The sequence below is a fragment of the Suricata suricatta genome, chromosome 15, assembly GCF_006229205.1.
Source record: "Suricata suricatta isolate VVHF042 chromosome 15, meerkat_22Aug2017_6uvM2_HiC, whole genome shotgun sequence".
Taxonomy (NCBI): domain Eukaryota; kingdom Metazoa; phylum Chordata; class Mammalia; order Carnivora; family Herpestidae; genus Suricata; species Suricata suricatta.
Genome location: NC_043714.1, coordinates 29,009,835 through 29,023,991, shown reverse-complemented (window position 1 = coordinate 29,023,991; position 14,157 = coordinate 29,009,835). Strand labels below are relative to the sequence as shown.

Below are 14,157 nucleotides of genomic sequence, written 5' to 3'. Positions count from 1 at the left end.
ATGTTTATAATTGTTATATCTTTCTGCTGTATTGAAACTTTTATTAATATATTATATACTTCTTTGTCTCATAACCATTTTTATTTAAAATCTATTTTGTCTTCTGAAATTTTCATATATTATGAACTGAAAATTTTTGTCATATATAGGTATTATAAACATTTTCTCTACATCTGAGACTTAGTTTTCTACTTTCTTAATATCTATTGAAAAAGAAATATTTTTCATTTATGAAGTCCAACTTGTAATTTTTGTTTGGTGCTTATTACCCTGCCTATGAAGTCTATAACTGCCACACAGTTGTAAAGATTTTGCTCAGTGTTTCCTTATTTCAACCCTTCAGAGTAGTCAGCTTTTAAAATATCTAGTAGAACAAAATATTCCTTAGCCCTAAACTTCCTTGTTAATCATAGTGACTTTTGGGGGCATCTGGGTGGCTCAGTTGGTTAAGCATTTGACTTCAGCTCAAGTCATGATCTCAGGGTTCATGAGTTTCAAGCCCCACATCGGGCTCTGTGCAGACCGCTGAGAGCCTGGAGCCTTCTTTAGATTATGTTTCTCCCTCTCTCTGCCCTTCCCCAGTTTGCATTCTCTCTCTCCTTCTCTCTCTCTCTCTCTCTCTCTCTCTCTCTCTCTCTCTCTCTCTCAAAAATAAACATTAAAATTATAGTGAATGTTAGGGAAAAAAGTAAGAACAATAATGATTAGAACAAAGAAGAAGAGGAGGCAGAGGTAGAGCAAGAGAAAGAGGAGAAAGTGAAGACTTTCATACTTCAAACATGCAATTAAATCAACTGTCTAGGAACTTGGTTTTTTCTGAGATTGACACGTAATAACTGTCCTTAGTTAACGTTAACATTAAGGGTAAAGTCTTCTCCAGATTTAAAAAAAATCTAACCAGTCTGTTTATCTTGGAAAACTAAAATGTAATTAATTATCTAGGTACCTAGAATCACCCCACTAAGTGACTTTCCATTCCTTTTAAAATAGCTTTCTGAAAATATTAAAGTTAAAAAACAAGTTCCTCAAATACTATAGTATACAACTAAGAAGCTAAAATAATGTTATTTATTTGTTAATCAATACAGAAATTGCTCAACTGTAGGTGAGGACGTAAAAAACAAAATTGTGTTTTCTGTGTTCTCTTCCCTTAATTATCAAAGTAAAAGGAGTACAAACAAGAAGTTTCCTCAACTGCCAGCTCTCAAAATCCTGTTGCACTTCATTATTTTTAAGAAGATAAATTTAAAGACATTTTTAATTTTTTTATAATGATTTATTTATTTTTGAGAGAGAGTCAGACAGAGTATGAGTAGGGGAGAGGCAGAAAAAGAGGGAGACACAGAATCCAAAGCAGCCTCCAGGCTCTGAGCTGTCAGCACAGAGCCGAAATGGAGCTCGGACTCATGAATCATGAGATCATGACTTGAGCCAAAGTCAGATGCTTAACTGACTAAGCCACCCAGGCACCCCAAAGAAAGTTCTTAATCAAACGCACAGGCAAGAATAAATGATACTGTGTTGTTTTCTATGGCATGATTCCCAGAAATGGCCTTCCCTAGTAACTTATAGTCAGATTACATATTCCCTAACTGAAATGGAGAGCAAATGAGTTTATAATATATACATAAAGTGAAAAGAAATTTTTACAAAACTTCTGAAACCTATTAGGAAGGTGAATTAATGAAAGGCAAATAAAAAAAAAATGCCACTGCAGTAAGGAACCACAGGAGAACATGTTCCTACAATGACTTAGGACATTAGAGCACTGTCTTTCGGAACATGTAACTGCCTAAAACTATTTTTTATATATGAGTTGTGACAAGAAAGCAACAGTTTTCGTCTCCTCAACTATTGCTATGTGAGCATCTATAACTATGAGCCAGTGATTCTTTTAGAACACCCATACTTATTGAAAAACACATGTCTTTAGATACATAGATACTGTTGGATAATTTTTTCCCCAAATATTTACCTTATATTCGTACCCACATTTTTTCTGAAACAGCAGTTCTTAATATGCCAGAATATTAAAATCACCAAGGAGCGATAACAATATTAACAATATTATACTTGGGGCACCACCCCCAGAGATCATGCTTTCATTTCCTCAAGGGTGAATCCCATCTACGAGTCTATATAAACCTTCTCTGTGTAATTCTAGTGGACAGCCAGGATTGAGATCCACTACTCTATCTTTTTTTATTCTCCCCTGAGTTTTCCTCTAATATCTTAAATTTAAGAAGAATAAAAATGTCTATTCCAATTACCCACCCATACTGAATGTAAAATCTATAATTTTCACTTAATGCAATCATTAATTTATTCAGTTATTAAATACTAAATATTGTTGATATCATATGGTTCCTAATATCAAACTGACATAATGGGAGAAGTCTCTCAGATTCATATTTTAAAGTTGTAAATCTAAACATTTTGCTCTATACTATTAAGATTTCTCCTTTATTTATTTTTTATTTTTTAATGTTTATTTATTTGAGAGAGAGAGAGAGAGACAGAGCATGAGCAGGGGAGGGGCAAGAGAGGGAGACACAAAATTTGAAGCAGGCTACAGGCCCTGAGTTGTCAGCACAGAGTCTGACGTAGGGCTCTAATTTATAGACTGTGAGATCATGACCTGATCCAAGGTCGGACACATAATCAACGGAGCCACCCAGGCACCCCTCCTTTATTTATTTTTGTAAATATTTGAGAGAAAGATTTGGGGGGCAGGGAACAAGAGAGAGAAAGAGAGAAAATCTCAAGTAGGCTCCATGCTCTGAGCATGGAGCCCAATGTGGGGCTCTAACCCACAAACTGTGAGATCATGACCTGAGCCAAAATCAAGAGTGGGACACGGAGATTTCTCTTTTATTTAAAAGTGTGAGTCTTTGGGGCACTTGTGTGGTTCAGTTAGCTAAGTATCTGACTTCAGCTAAGGTCATAATCACATGGTTTATGAGTTCAAGCCCCACATCAGGCTCAGCACTGACAGTGTGGAGCCTACTTAGGATTCTCTCTCACTCTCTCCCTCTCTCTCAGCCACCCACCACTCGGGCCCTCTTTCTCTCTCTCACAAAATAAACTTAAAAGAAAAAGTGTGATTCTAAAAGTCTGTTACAATACTTGTATACCACAGCCAAGTGAAACTTATCACAGGTATGCAAAGCTGGTTCAACATTTAAAAATCAATTAATATAACCCATCAAATCAACAGATTGAAGAAGAAAAATCACATGGTCATATCAGTAGATGCAACAAAGCATTTGAAAAAATCCAATGATTCATTATAAAAATTCTGAATAAATTAGCAATAGAAGGTAACTTCTTCAACTTGATCAAGAATATCTAGGAAAAAATCTACAGGTAACATCTAAGCATCTAAGTATGAAAAATCTGAAGGTTCTCCATTATAATCAGGAACAAGGCAAGGCCATCCCTTCCACCACTACATTTCAATATTATACTAGAAGTCTCAGCTAATGCAATGTAACAAAAAATAAAAGATCCACATATTTTTAAGAAAGAAATAAAACCATCCTTATTTGTAGATGCCATGATTGTCTATGCAGAAAATCCCAATGAATCCACAAAGGAACCTTCTAGAGTTAATAGGTGTTTATAGTAACATGGCAAGATATAAAGTTAATACACAAAAACAATCACTTTCCTATGCACTAGCAATGAACAAGTGGAACTTAAAATAAAAAAACACACATCAGTTGCATTAGCACTCTCGAACATAAAATACTTAGGTACAAATCTAACAAAATGTGTACAAGATCTATATGAGAAATATTATAAAACTCTGATGAGTGAATTAAAATAACTAAATAAACATAGAACTAAATAAGTGTTTATGGACAGAAGTCTCAAAATTGTCAACATGTCATTTCTTCCTAACTTTATTAATAGTTTCAATAGAACCCCAATCAAAATCTCAACAAGTTATTTTGTGGATATTGACAAACTGATTCTAAGGTTTGTACGGAAGGGCAAAAGATCCGTAGTATCTGATACAATTTTGAAGGAGAAGAACAAAGTAGAGGACTGACACTACTCTACTTCAATACTATACTTAGTGTAAAGCTATGATCATCAAGACTATGTGTTGCTGGTAAAAGACTGGACAAACAGATCAATGGGATCAAATAGAATAGAGAGCTCTAGAAATAGGCAGATACACTCAACTGATCTTAGAGGATTAAAAGCAGAACAATGGAACAAAGACAATCTTTTAAACAAGTGTTGCTGGAACAACTGGACAGTCTGGATAACCTTGGCTATGGCCATGACTTTTCAGATACACCACCATAAACCACCAAAGAAGTAACTGATGAGCTAGGCTTTATTAAAATCATAAACCTTTCCTCTGTGAAACGCAATGTCAAGAGAATGAGAAGACAAGCCACTGGCTGGGAGAAAATGTCAGCAAAGACACATCTGATAAAAAGACTGTAACCCCAGATACACTCAAGACTCTTTAAATGCAACAATAAGAAAACAAGCAACCAGATCAAAGAATGGTTCAAAGATCTTAATAGGCACCTTACCAAAGAAGATATACAGAAGGCTAATAAGCAAATGGAAAGATATTCTACATATTTTATCACCAGGGAAATGCAAATTAAAACAATTAGATATCATTATATATTTATTAAAATGGCCAAAATCCAGAGCAGTGAAACACCACATGCTGGCAAAGATGTGGAGCAATGGAGCTATCATTCATTGCTGACAGCAATGGGGAACAGCCACTTTGGAAGACAATATGGTGACTTATTACAAAAATAAACAACTTTCCCATGCAATCCAGCAATCATGCTTCTTGGAGTTGAAAACTTATGTCCACACATAAACTTTCACATGGATGTTCATAGCTTTATTCATAATTGCCAGACTCTGGAAGCAACTAAGATACCCTTCAATAGGTAAATGGATAAATAAGCTGTTTACACCCAGACAATGGAATATGATTCAGTGCTAATAAGTAATAAGCTATTAAACCATGAAAAGACATGGAAGAAACTTAAATAATATTACTAAGAAAATAAGCCAATCTGAAAAAGCTATATACTGTACAAATCTAACTATTTGACTTCTAGAAAAAAAAAACTAAAAGAGATAATGAAAATATTAGTGATTACCAGGGGTTCTGTGTGTTGAGGGAGAAATGAATAGGAGGAACACAAAGAATTCTTAAGGCAGAAAAATACTTTGTATGATACTCTAATGGTCGATACTACGATACATACAGTTTGTCCAATTCATAGAACCCATAATACCAAGAATGAACTGTAACATAAACTATAAACTTTGGATAATTATGATGTGTCAATGTAGGTTCATTATTCTAGCAAATATACCACTCTGGTATGGGATGTTGATAATAAGGCAGGTTATACATATATGGAAGCAAGGGGTATATGGGAAATCTCTGCATTTTCTTCTCAGTTTTGCTATGAACCAAAATACTGCTGTTAGAAAAAAGTCTTGGGGAGCCTTGGTGGCTCAGTCGGTTGAGCGTCCGACTTCAGCTCAGGTCATGATCTCACAGTTTATGGGTTCGAGCCCCGCATCGAGCTCTGTGCAGGCAGCTCAGACCCTGGAGCCTGCTTCCAATTCTGTGTGTCCCTCTCTCTCTGTCCTCCCCTGCTCATGATCTGTCTCTCTCAAAAATAAATAAATGTTAAAATAAAAAAAGAAGAAAGTCTTAAAAAATCAGTGTCCCTTTTTATTTTTATTCTTCTATCTTAAATATGACATTTACAATAGCATTTTGTGGCTATATTTAAATGATTCTTTTGTTACTGTACTTTTGATTTTGACCTTTGTAATGTTTTGAAGGATTAAATTTGAAATATATTGAGCAAAAACAAACCCCAATTTTTAAGACATAAACACACACATTGAAAATGCCAAATTTTCTCTACCTACTTGTTTGATAGATGGGTGAAGAAATAGCTAGGTCTACCTCCTTTTCTTCTAAGCTAAGCATTTGTTCCCTAAAGTAAAACTATTATTTTAAAAGACAAAATAATTAACTCCTTAAACCTCAGATAACAGGGGCGCCTGGGTGGATCAGTCAGTTAAGCATCTGTCTTCGGCTCAAGTCATGATCTCATGTTCATGGGTTTGAGCCCTGCGTTGGGCTCTGTGCTGACAGCTCAGAACCTGGAGCCTGTCTTTGGATTGTGTGTCTCCCTCTCTCTCTGACCTTCCCCTGCTCATGCTGTGTGTGTTTCTCTCTCTCTCAAAAATAAATAAAAAATATTTAAAAATTTTTTAAAAACTAGGTTAATGATCAGGAAAATGAAGAAACTTAATGTGCAAAGAAAGTTTCAATAATTCTCTTGTGAAGATTTGAAAAAAAATTATAATAATTCAAGCCTCTTATAAACATCTATGAGAAACATCTTTTAAGATTATGCTGAAGTAAAATCAAAGTACAATCTGACACATTACTCTATTTCAATTTCTCCAGATTCTTTGAAAAGATGTTCTTTTGTTCATCTTGTTTCAGATGTAGACATTTTTAACTTTCTGTATGTGCCCCTACATGGATATATTAACACAAATATAGGGAACACAGATACTACACTTGATCTTAGCCAAAAGGCCGAGAAGCGATAATAATATAGGGAACACAGAGAGAGAAAAATGAATAACCAGCAATACAAGGCATTATGTGATATGTTAAGATTATGACTTTGGAAGAAGGCTTTAGAAAGATATAGAAAGAAGGCTTTAGAAAGAAGATAGATCTTTAGAACTAATTCAACAAAATGTCTTAGAGAAGGTGGGGTTACATGGAGGCAAGATTCTCTAGATAGATGTTTAAAGGATATGCCTGCAAGGATGACTGAGCAAAGACAGAGAAGAATGTACAACGTGTGTTATGGTACAAAGTGTGCTGAGCAAAGGCAGAGGAGAAGAATGTACAACGTGTGTTATGGTACAAAGTGTGCTCCGAGCACAGTGGTTACATAATGGGAAGAAGGTGCTACTTAGGTGCACCTGTTATGCATGGTTTTGATGTCCACGGTTTCAGTTCCCCATGGTCAACTGCAGTCTGGAAGCAGATGATCCTCCTTTTGACCTATCATCAGAGGTCAGTAATAGCCTACTGTTACCTTGCAATGCCTATATCATTCTTTACTTCATCTCATCAAATAGGCATTTTATCATCTCACATCATCTCACAAGAAGAAAAAAGGTGAGTATAGTACAAGACATTTTGAGGGGGAGAGATACAATATTCACATAGCTGTTATGACAGTTTATTTCTGTAATTGTTCTATTATTAGTTATTGTTGTTAATATCTCTCTTATTGTGCCCGATTTATAATTAAACTTTACCATAGGTATGTACGTATAAACAGTATATCTAGGATTTGGGGTTATCCATGTTTTTCAGGCATCCACCAGGAATCCTGGAACATAGTGCTCTGTGGATAACTAGGGTACGCCTGTATAGTAGTTTCAGATGTTCATTTAAAAAGCATAAAATATGAGAGAAGACTTGTCATCTAACCCTGAGGTAATAGGATACCACTGAGATACGTTAGCAGTCATGTGAGCAGATAACTAAAAACTGAAGATAGCTGATGGAAGTGGCGGGTTAAGAATACTAGTATAGTATTAACATGACTATAGTTTATTAACTGAATAGTTCGATTATTTATCAATTTGAATACCAAGCAAAATGCTGGATTATAGAAATATGAAAGGACACAGTCTCCTCCTCCAAGCTGCATTTAGGGAAAGTATTAGGTTTATAGAGAAAGGGAGCCAAGAAGATAGATGATAGATAGATAGATAGATGATAGATAGATAGATAGATAGATAGATAGACAGATTGATTGATTTTTAAAAACTGGTTCATATTATTTTGGAGATTTGACAAAGCCAATATCTGAAGCACAGGCTAGCAGGATGGAGACCCATGGGAGTGTTGTATTTTGAGTCCAAAGGTGGTCTGGTAGAAAAATTCCATCTTTTTTTTAGGGACATCAGTCTTTTTTCTATTAAGGCCTTCAACTAATTGGATGAGGCCCACTTCATCCACCTTATCCAGGGTAATCTGTTTTACTCACTCTACTGATTTAATATTAATCTTATCTTAAAAATACTTCAACAGAAACCACCAGAATAAGAATTGAGCAAATATCTAGATAGCATGCCCCATAAAAGTTGACACACAAAATTAACAACAAAAGAAATCAAAAGAGAAAAATGAAAAGAAGAAGAATGTGCTTTGTGAAGCATTTTTATAAAATATGCCTGAGGCTCAGAGGTTGTAGTGACTAAGCCTATGGATGGGTACAGCATGCTAGAGAGAAAAAATACCAAAAAGCAGCAGTGTAAGTGAAATCTCAAAGACTTCAAAAGGTAATTATTCATTCCTGAGATTAGCTTATAAACCAGTCTGGACAATACTTCCTGCCTGGCTCACAACTTAGCACCACGGCATCCCTCTGCCATACTTCTCTATCGTGCACACGCTCATTGTCCTCAAGGCAGACACCACCACCCCCATCTCGCCCAAGCAGGCTTATCCCTGTCAGCATTCCAAGAACATGGAGAAAATGACCAAAATCTCAGAGTCATTAGAACACATACACCCTATTTGGGAAACTAAATGTAATTCTCAAAGAAGAAAAACACCCTTGGGAATAAGACTGATAAATGGAAACTAATCAATTGTCATTTAATTTGATATACTAAGGTGTTTAACCTTATCCTAAAATTTTTAAACTGTGAAATATTTTTTTTATTTACAGGAAAGTAACTTGACCAGGAAGGCATTTGCAAAACTACTATGGTAAGAGTTTAGTGAACAGAAAGAAAGAGTACAAAATTCCTAATAGGAAAACCATTAGTTGTCTGTTGCAATAGTGAGGATGAAGAAGAGATGACAACGGATTATGAGAATATAGGAACATTTATCAAAGTAAAGCTGCAGACGATAGGATGATAGCCTGGTTGTAATGTCTGGTCTTGAGATTAATGGATGGGTCAGAATGAAGCCAGAGTCATGTGGGAGAACTGAGAAAATGTAGGACATCAATTATGATGATGTTGTAATAAACCAGGCATGAAGCATGCTTAAAAATGGTTTATGGACTATTCCAGGGGATTTTTAGAAGGCTTATTTCAATCCCACCTACCTCACTCATGCATAAAAATAAAAGCATACATGATGCTCAATTAACAGCATCAAAAAGAGAAAAAATTATTTGCATCATCAATAATAATACAAAAAATAACACATAAATGAAATTTAAAAAGTAATGGTGCCAACAACATCTGCCCTTAGACCACTGTCTCTGGAGATTTTTCAAACTGTAGGTTTTCTTCCTCCATCTAAATGTAACTGGTAATAGAGATGATATTAAATAATTCTACCTGGGCCAGAACTTGGCCTCTGCAGTTAACCCAGATTCACCTGCTTAGCTTATGCTTATAAAAGGAAAGTTAGAAGTGTCAAGTTTGGAATCAGATTATCATTTGAATATACCCAATCCACAACATAGCAATCCAAACCTTGGATGAGATTCAATCTTCTTTAATTAATCCCATTTCCCACCACTAGTCTATTTAGAATGGGGTGATTTCTCATTGATTATTTCTTCATTAGTAAATTTTAAAACAGAGGTTCTATTAGCATTATTTCAGCTTTTTAATTTAATTGTCAGAAATTCAGTTAAGAATAGTTAATCTTTTATTATTTCCATATGCCAGATACTCTTATATTACATAAGTACTATTTCATAGGTAGAATTATCTCTATATTACGTGAGTAGATGGAGGTTCTTATAAGTTAATTAACTTGCCTCAAATCATAGAGCTAGGATATGGTGTCGCTGGGATGTGAGACCCCAGCACTCTGATCCTAGAGTTTTATTGCTTAAGTGCAAACTGTGCCAAACCTTTTATCTGGCCAAACTGTTCAGGCCAACATAAAATATATCCCATCTATGAAACATTTAGAACAAAAGAAGTAGTTCATGCTATAAAAAGATTAATATAGAATGTGTTCCCAGTTTTTAAATGGAGCCACAAAATATTCCTTAGAATAAAATTCTCAACACATCAACTGACACTTTTTTTAAGCTTTCACCCTAATCACAATTGGTTTTTAGAAAAAGAACTTTCCATGATAATCTCTGCAAGGTGAGAATAACAGCTGAAATTGAAAAGAGAATTTGAGGATTTGTGAAATAGGTATAAAATAATTTAGTGATAAATAATGTAGATTGGCAAAGGTAAAGTAGGTATCAAATCAAAGGAAGTTTAAACCTTCTTTAAAGGATGTATGTGTAGGAGAAAACACATACTTGTTTCACAGTTTACAACCGAGACAAGGAAACAAAGGATGTGTAAAATCAGTGGTAGAAGGTCACTTCTCACCACATTTTCAAAGATGGCAGTACTGTGACATCCTTATTGTAGCTTTGGAGCCCATAATTTTTCATTTCCCCAAGCAATTTCACTGTGAACATTTGAGTTGGCACTGAGTGGAATAAAATATATGATCCATTTCTACTCACTTCCCACACTACTTCGAGTTTGGCCAAAGCATCCATATATAATTCTACTAATATTTTATCATAAATCATTCCCCCGGTCCTTTTTTTCTTTTTCCACCTCTCTACATTTATTGGGCCTCAGAGAATAACGCAACACTGGCAGTCAGAGGTTTCCACTTATACTTGCATAATAAAATGTTCTATCTTTATATTCATGCCTTATTCATTCATGCATTTCTGACTTAACAACAAATCAGTCTTTAGCTGACAGAGCATGTTACAATCTTTGAGGGAAGAAGCCCAGTGCTAGTCAATGATTTCATAGTAGAATCGAAAAGCACTTTGGCACCTTTATCTTTGCATACCATTCTTACTATTCCCTAGTTTTCCACAGCATGTATTTGAGGGTAGGAAGCACTTCCTCACAAAGAACGGGCATTAATTGGGAATTTACATGAAAAAACAAAGGCTATATTCCCATCAAACTAATGAAAAACAGAATGAAAAGTTCATGTACTATACATAGAATATGGCAAATCTAAAGATTCATCTTTCATAGAAGGACTACACAATTAATCCAAATAAATAATGAAATTAAAAATAAACACCCAGAAGTGGAAATGCTTGATCATATCATAGTTATATTTTTAATTTTTTAAGGAGTTACCGTACTGTTTTCCATAATGAATGTGCCAATTTACATTCCCAACTTTATGTTATAAAAATGTTATCACTAATAAGGAATGTGAGGAATGGCCATTTATGTTTATAGGATTTGTCCCTTTTACATAGGTTAATCCAATTTGTTGGGATACAGCTGTTCACAGTACTCTCTTATAATTCTTTTTACTTCTGTAGAATTGGTAGTAAAGTCCCACTTTTATTCCAGATTTAGCAATTTGAGTCTTCTCTTTTTTCTTAGCCGATTTTGCTAAATGTTTCTCTCACTTTGTTGATATTTTCAAAGAAGCAATTTTTGGTTTTGTTGATTTTTCTCTATTTTCCCATTCTCTATATCATTTCTTTCTACCTTTATCTTTATTATTTCTTTCCCTCTGCTGGCTTTAGGTTTATTTTATTATTTTTGTAGTGCTTTAAATTATAAAGATATGGCATTGATTTGAGATCTTGCATTTTTGTTGTAAGCATTTATGCTATGAATTTCCATTTTATTTGTTTATGTGTGTGCTTATTTATTCATTTATTTAACTTACATCCCAGTTAGTTATATAGTGCAATAATAATTTCAGGAGTAGGTTCCAGTGATTCATCCCCTATGTATTACACCCAGGGCTCATCCCAACGAGTGTCTTCCTCAATGCCCCTCAGCCATTTAGCCCATCCCACCACTTGCAACCCCTCCAGCAGCCCTTTGTTCCCTGCATTTAAGAGTCTCTTATGTTTTGTTCTCCTCCTTGTTTTTATATTATTTTTGCTTCCCTTCCTTTATGTCAACTGTTTTGTATCTTAAATTCCACATGAATGAAGTCGTATTTGTCTTTCTCTGACCCTCCAGTTCCATCCACATAGTTGCAAATGGCAAGATTTCATTCCTTTTGATTGCCAAGTAAACTCCATTGTATATACATACACATATTCTTTTTTTTAATTTTTTAAATAGTTTATTATCAAATTGGTTTCCATACAACACCCAGTGCTCTTCCCCACAAGTGCCCTCCTCCATCACCACCACCTCTTTTCCCCCCTCCCCCTTCCCCTTCAACTCTCAGTTCATTTTCAGCATTCAATAGTCTCTCAAGTTTTGCATCCCTCTCTCTCCCCAACTCTCTTTCCCTCTTCCCCTCCCCCTGGCCCTCCATTAGGTTTCTCCTGTTTTCCTGTTAGACCTATGAGTGCAAACATATGGTTTCTGTCCCTCTCTGCCTGACTTATTTCGCTTAGCATGACACACTCAAGGTCCATCCACTTTCCTACAAGTGGCCATATTTCATGCTTTCTCATTGCCATCATACACATATTCTTTATCCATTCATCTGTCAATGGACATTTGGCCTGTTTCTGTATTTTGGCTACTGTCAATAATGCTGCTATAAACATTGGAGTGCATGTGCCCCTTCAAAACAGCCCACCTGTACCTGTTTTATAAATACCTAGTAGTGCAATTGCTAGGTCATACAGTAGTTCTGTTTTTAACTTTTTGAGGAATCTACATAATGTTTTCCAGAGTGGCTGTACCAGTTTGCATTCCCACTAGCAGTACAAAAGTGATCCTCTTTCTCTGCATCTTTGCCAACATCTGTTGTTGCCTGAGTTAGTAATTTTAGCCATTCTGACTGGTGTGAGGTGATATCTCATTATAGTTTTAATTTGCAGTTTTAATTGTAGTCTTAATGATTTGGCTACTGTTGACAGTGCTGATATAAACAATAGGGTGCATGTACCCTGTTAAATCACCAATTTTGTATCCTTTGGATAAATACTTAGAAATGCAATTGCTGGTTCATCAGATAGTTCTATTTTTCAAATTCAAGGAACTTCCATACTGTTTTCCAGAATGGCTGCACCAGTTTGTTTTCCATTCAACAGAACAAAAGGGTTCCCCTTTTGCTGCATCCTCACCAACATCTTCTATTTCCTGAGTTGTTAATTTTAGCCATTCTGACAGGTGTAAGGTGGTATCTCAATGTAGTTTTGATTTGTAGTTTCCCAATGATGAATGATGTTGAATATTTTTTCATGTGTCTGTTAGCCATCTGGATATCTTCTTTGGAAAAGTGTCTACTCATGTCTTTACCCACTTCTTCAGGATTATTTGTTTTTTGAGTGATGAGTTTGAGAAGTTCTTTATAGATTTTGGATACTAACCCTTTATCTGATATGTCATTTGCAAATATCTTCTCCATTCCATTGGTTGCCTTTTTAGTTTTGCTGATTGTTTCCTTTGCTGTGTAGAAGCTTTTTATCTTGATGAGGTCCCAGTAGTTCATTATTGCTTTTGTTTCCCTTGCCTACAGAGATGTGTTGAGTAAGAAGTTGCTGTATAAATTTCCATTTTAGCACTGCCTTCTTTGCATCCCATACATTTTGATATGTTATGCTTTCATTTTCATTCATCTCTAAGTACAGTATTTTCTATTTTCTCTTATTATTTCTTCCTTGATCATTGATTGCTTAAGAATGCGTTCTTTAATCTCCACAAACTTGTTAATTTTACAGTTTTCCTTCTATGTGGTCAGAGAAGATATTTTGTATGGTACCTATCCTTTTACACATATTAAGACTAAATTGTTACCTAACAGATGGTCCTTCCTAGAAATGTCCCATTGAGGAAAAGATGGAGGAAACCTGGCCTTGGTAAACTGATAGTGAGAAGAAGGTATAAAAAGAAGTATGCTTTAACCTCCCTGGCCAGACCTAGAGTCACACTGGAAGAGATTTGTGAGATAGCTGAAAGATGAAATAAAAACAAGGGGAGTTTTGCTACATTTCCCATTGGAGACAAAGAGAAGAGACTATTTTGTAAAGGGTCCATTTCTTAACAGTCTGAAAGAGGTAATTATATTTTGGCAATTGTCCAAAGTTCCCATTCCAGAGACACAAACACACACGGGCAAAAGCCTTAAAGTAGACTACCAAGGCTAGGGATGAATGAAAACCAGGCTTT

At 35.3% G+C, this 14,157-nt stretch overlaps 1 long non-coding RNA gene and 1 pseudogene across 1 annotated transcript in view; both read right to left on the bottom strand.

The window, feature by feature from the left end:
• Positions 1-14,157, bottom strand: part of LOC115279098 — a 51,209-nt gene that overhangs the window by 838 nt on the left and 36,214 nt on the right. The gene's annotated exons all lie outside the window — the stretch shown is intronic.
• Positions 6,545-6,631, bottom strand: LOC115279578 (annotated as a pseudogene).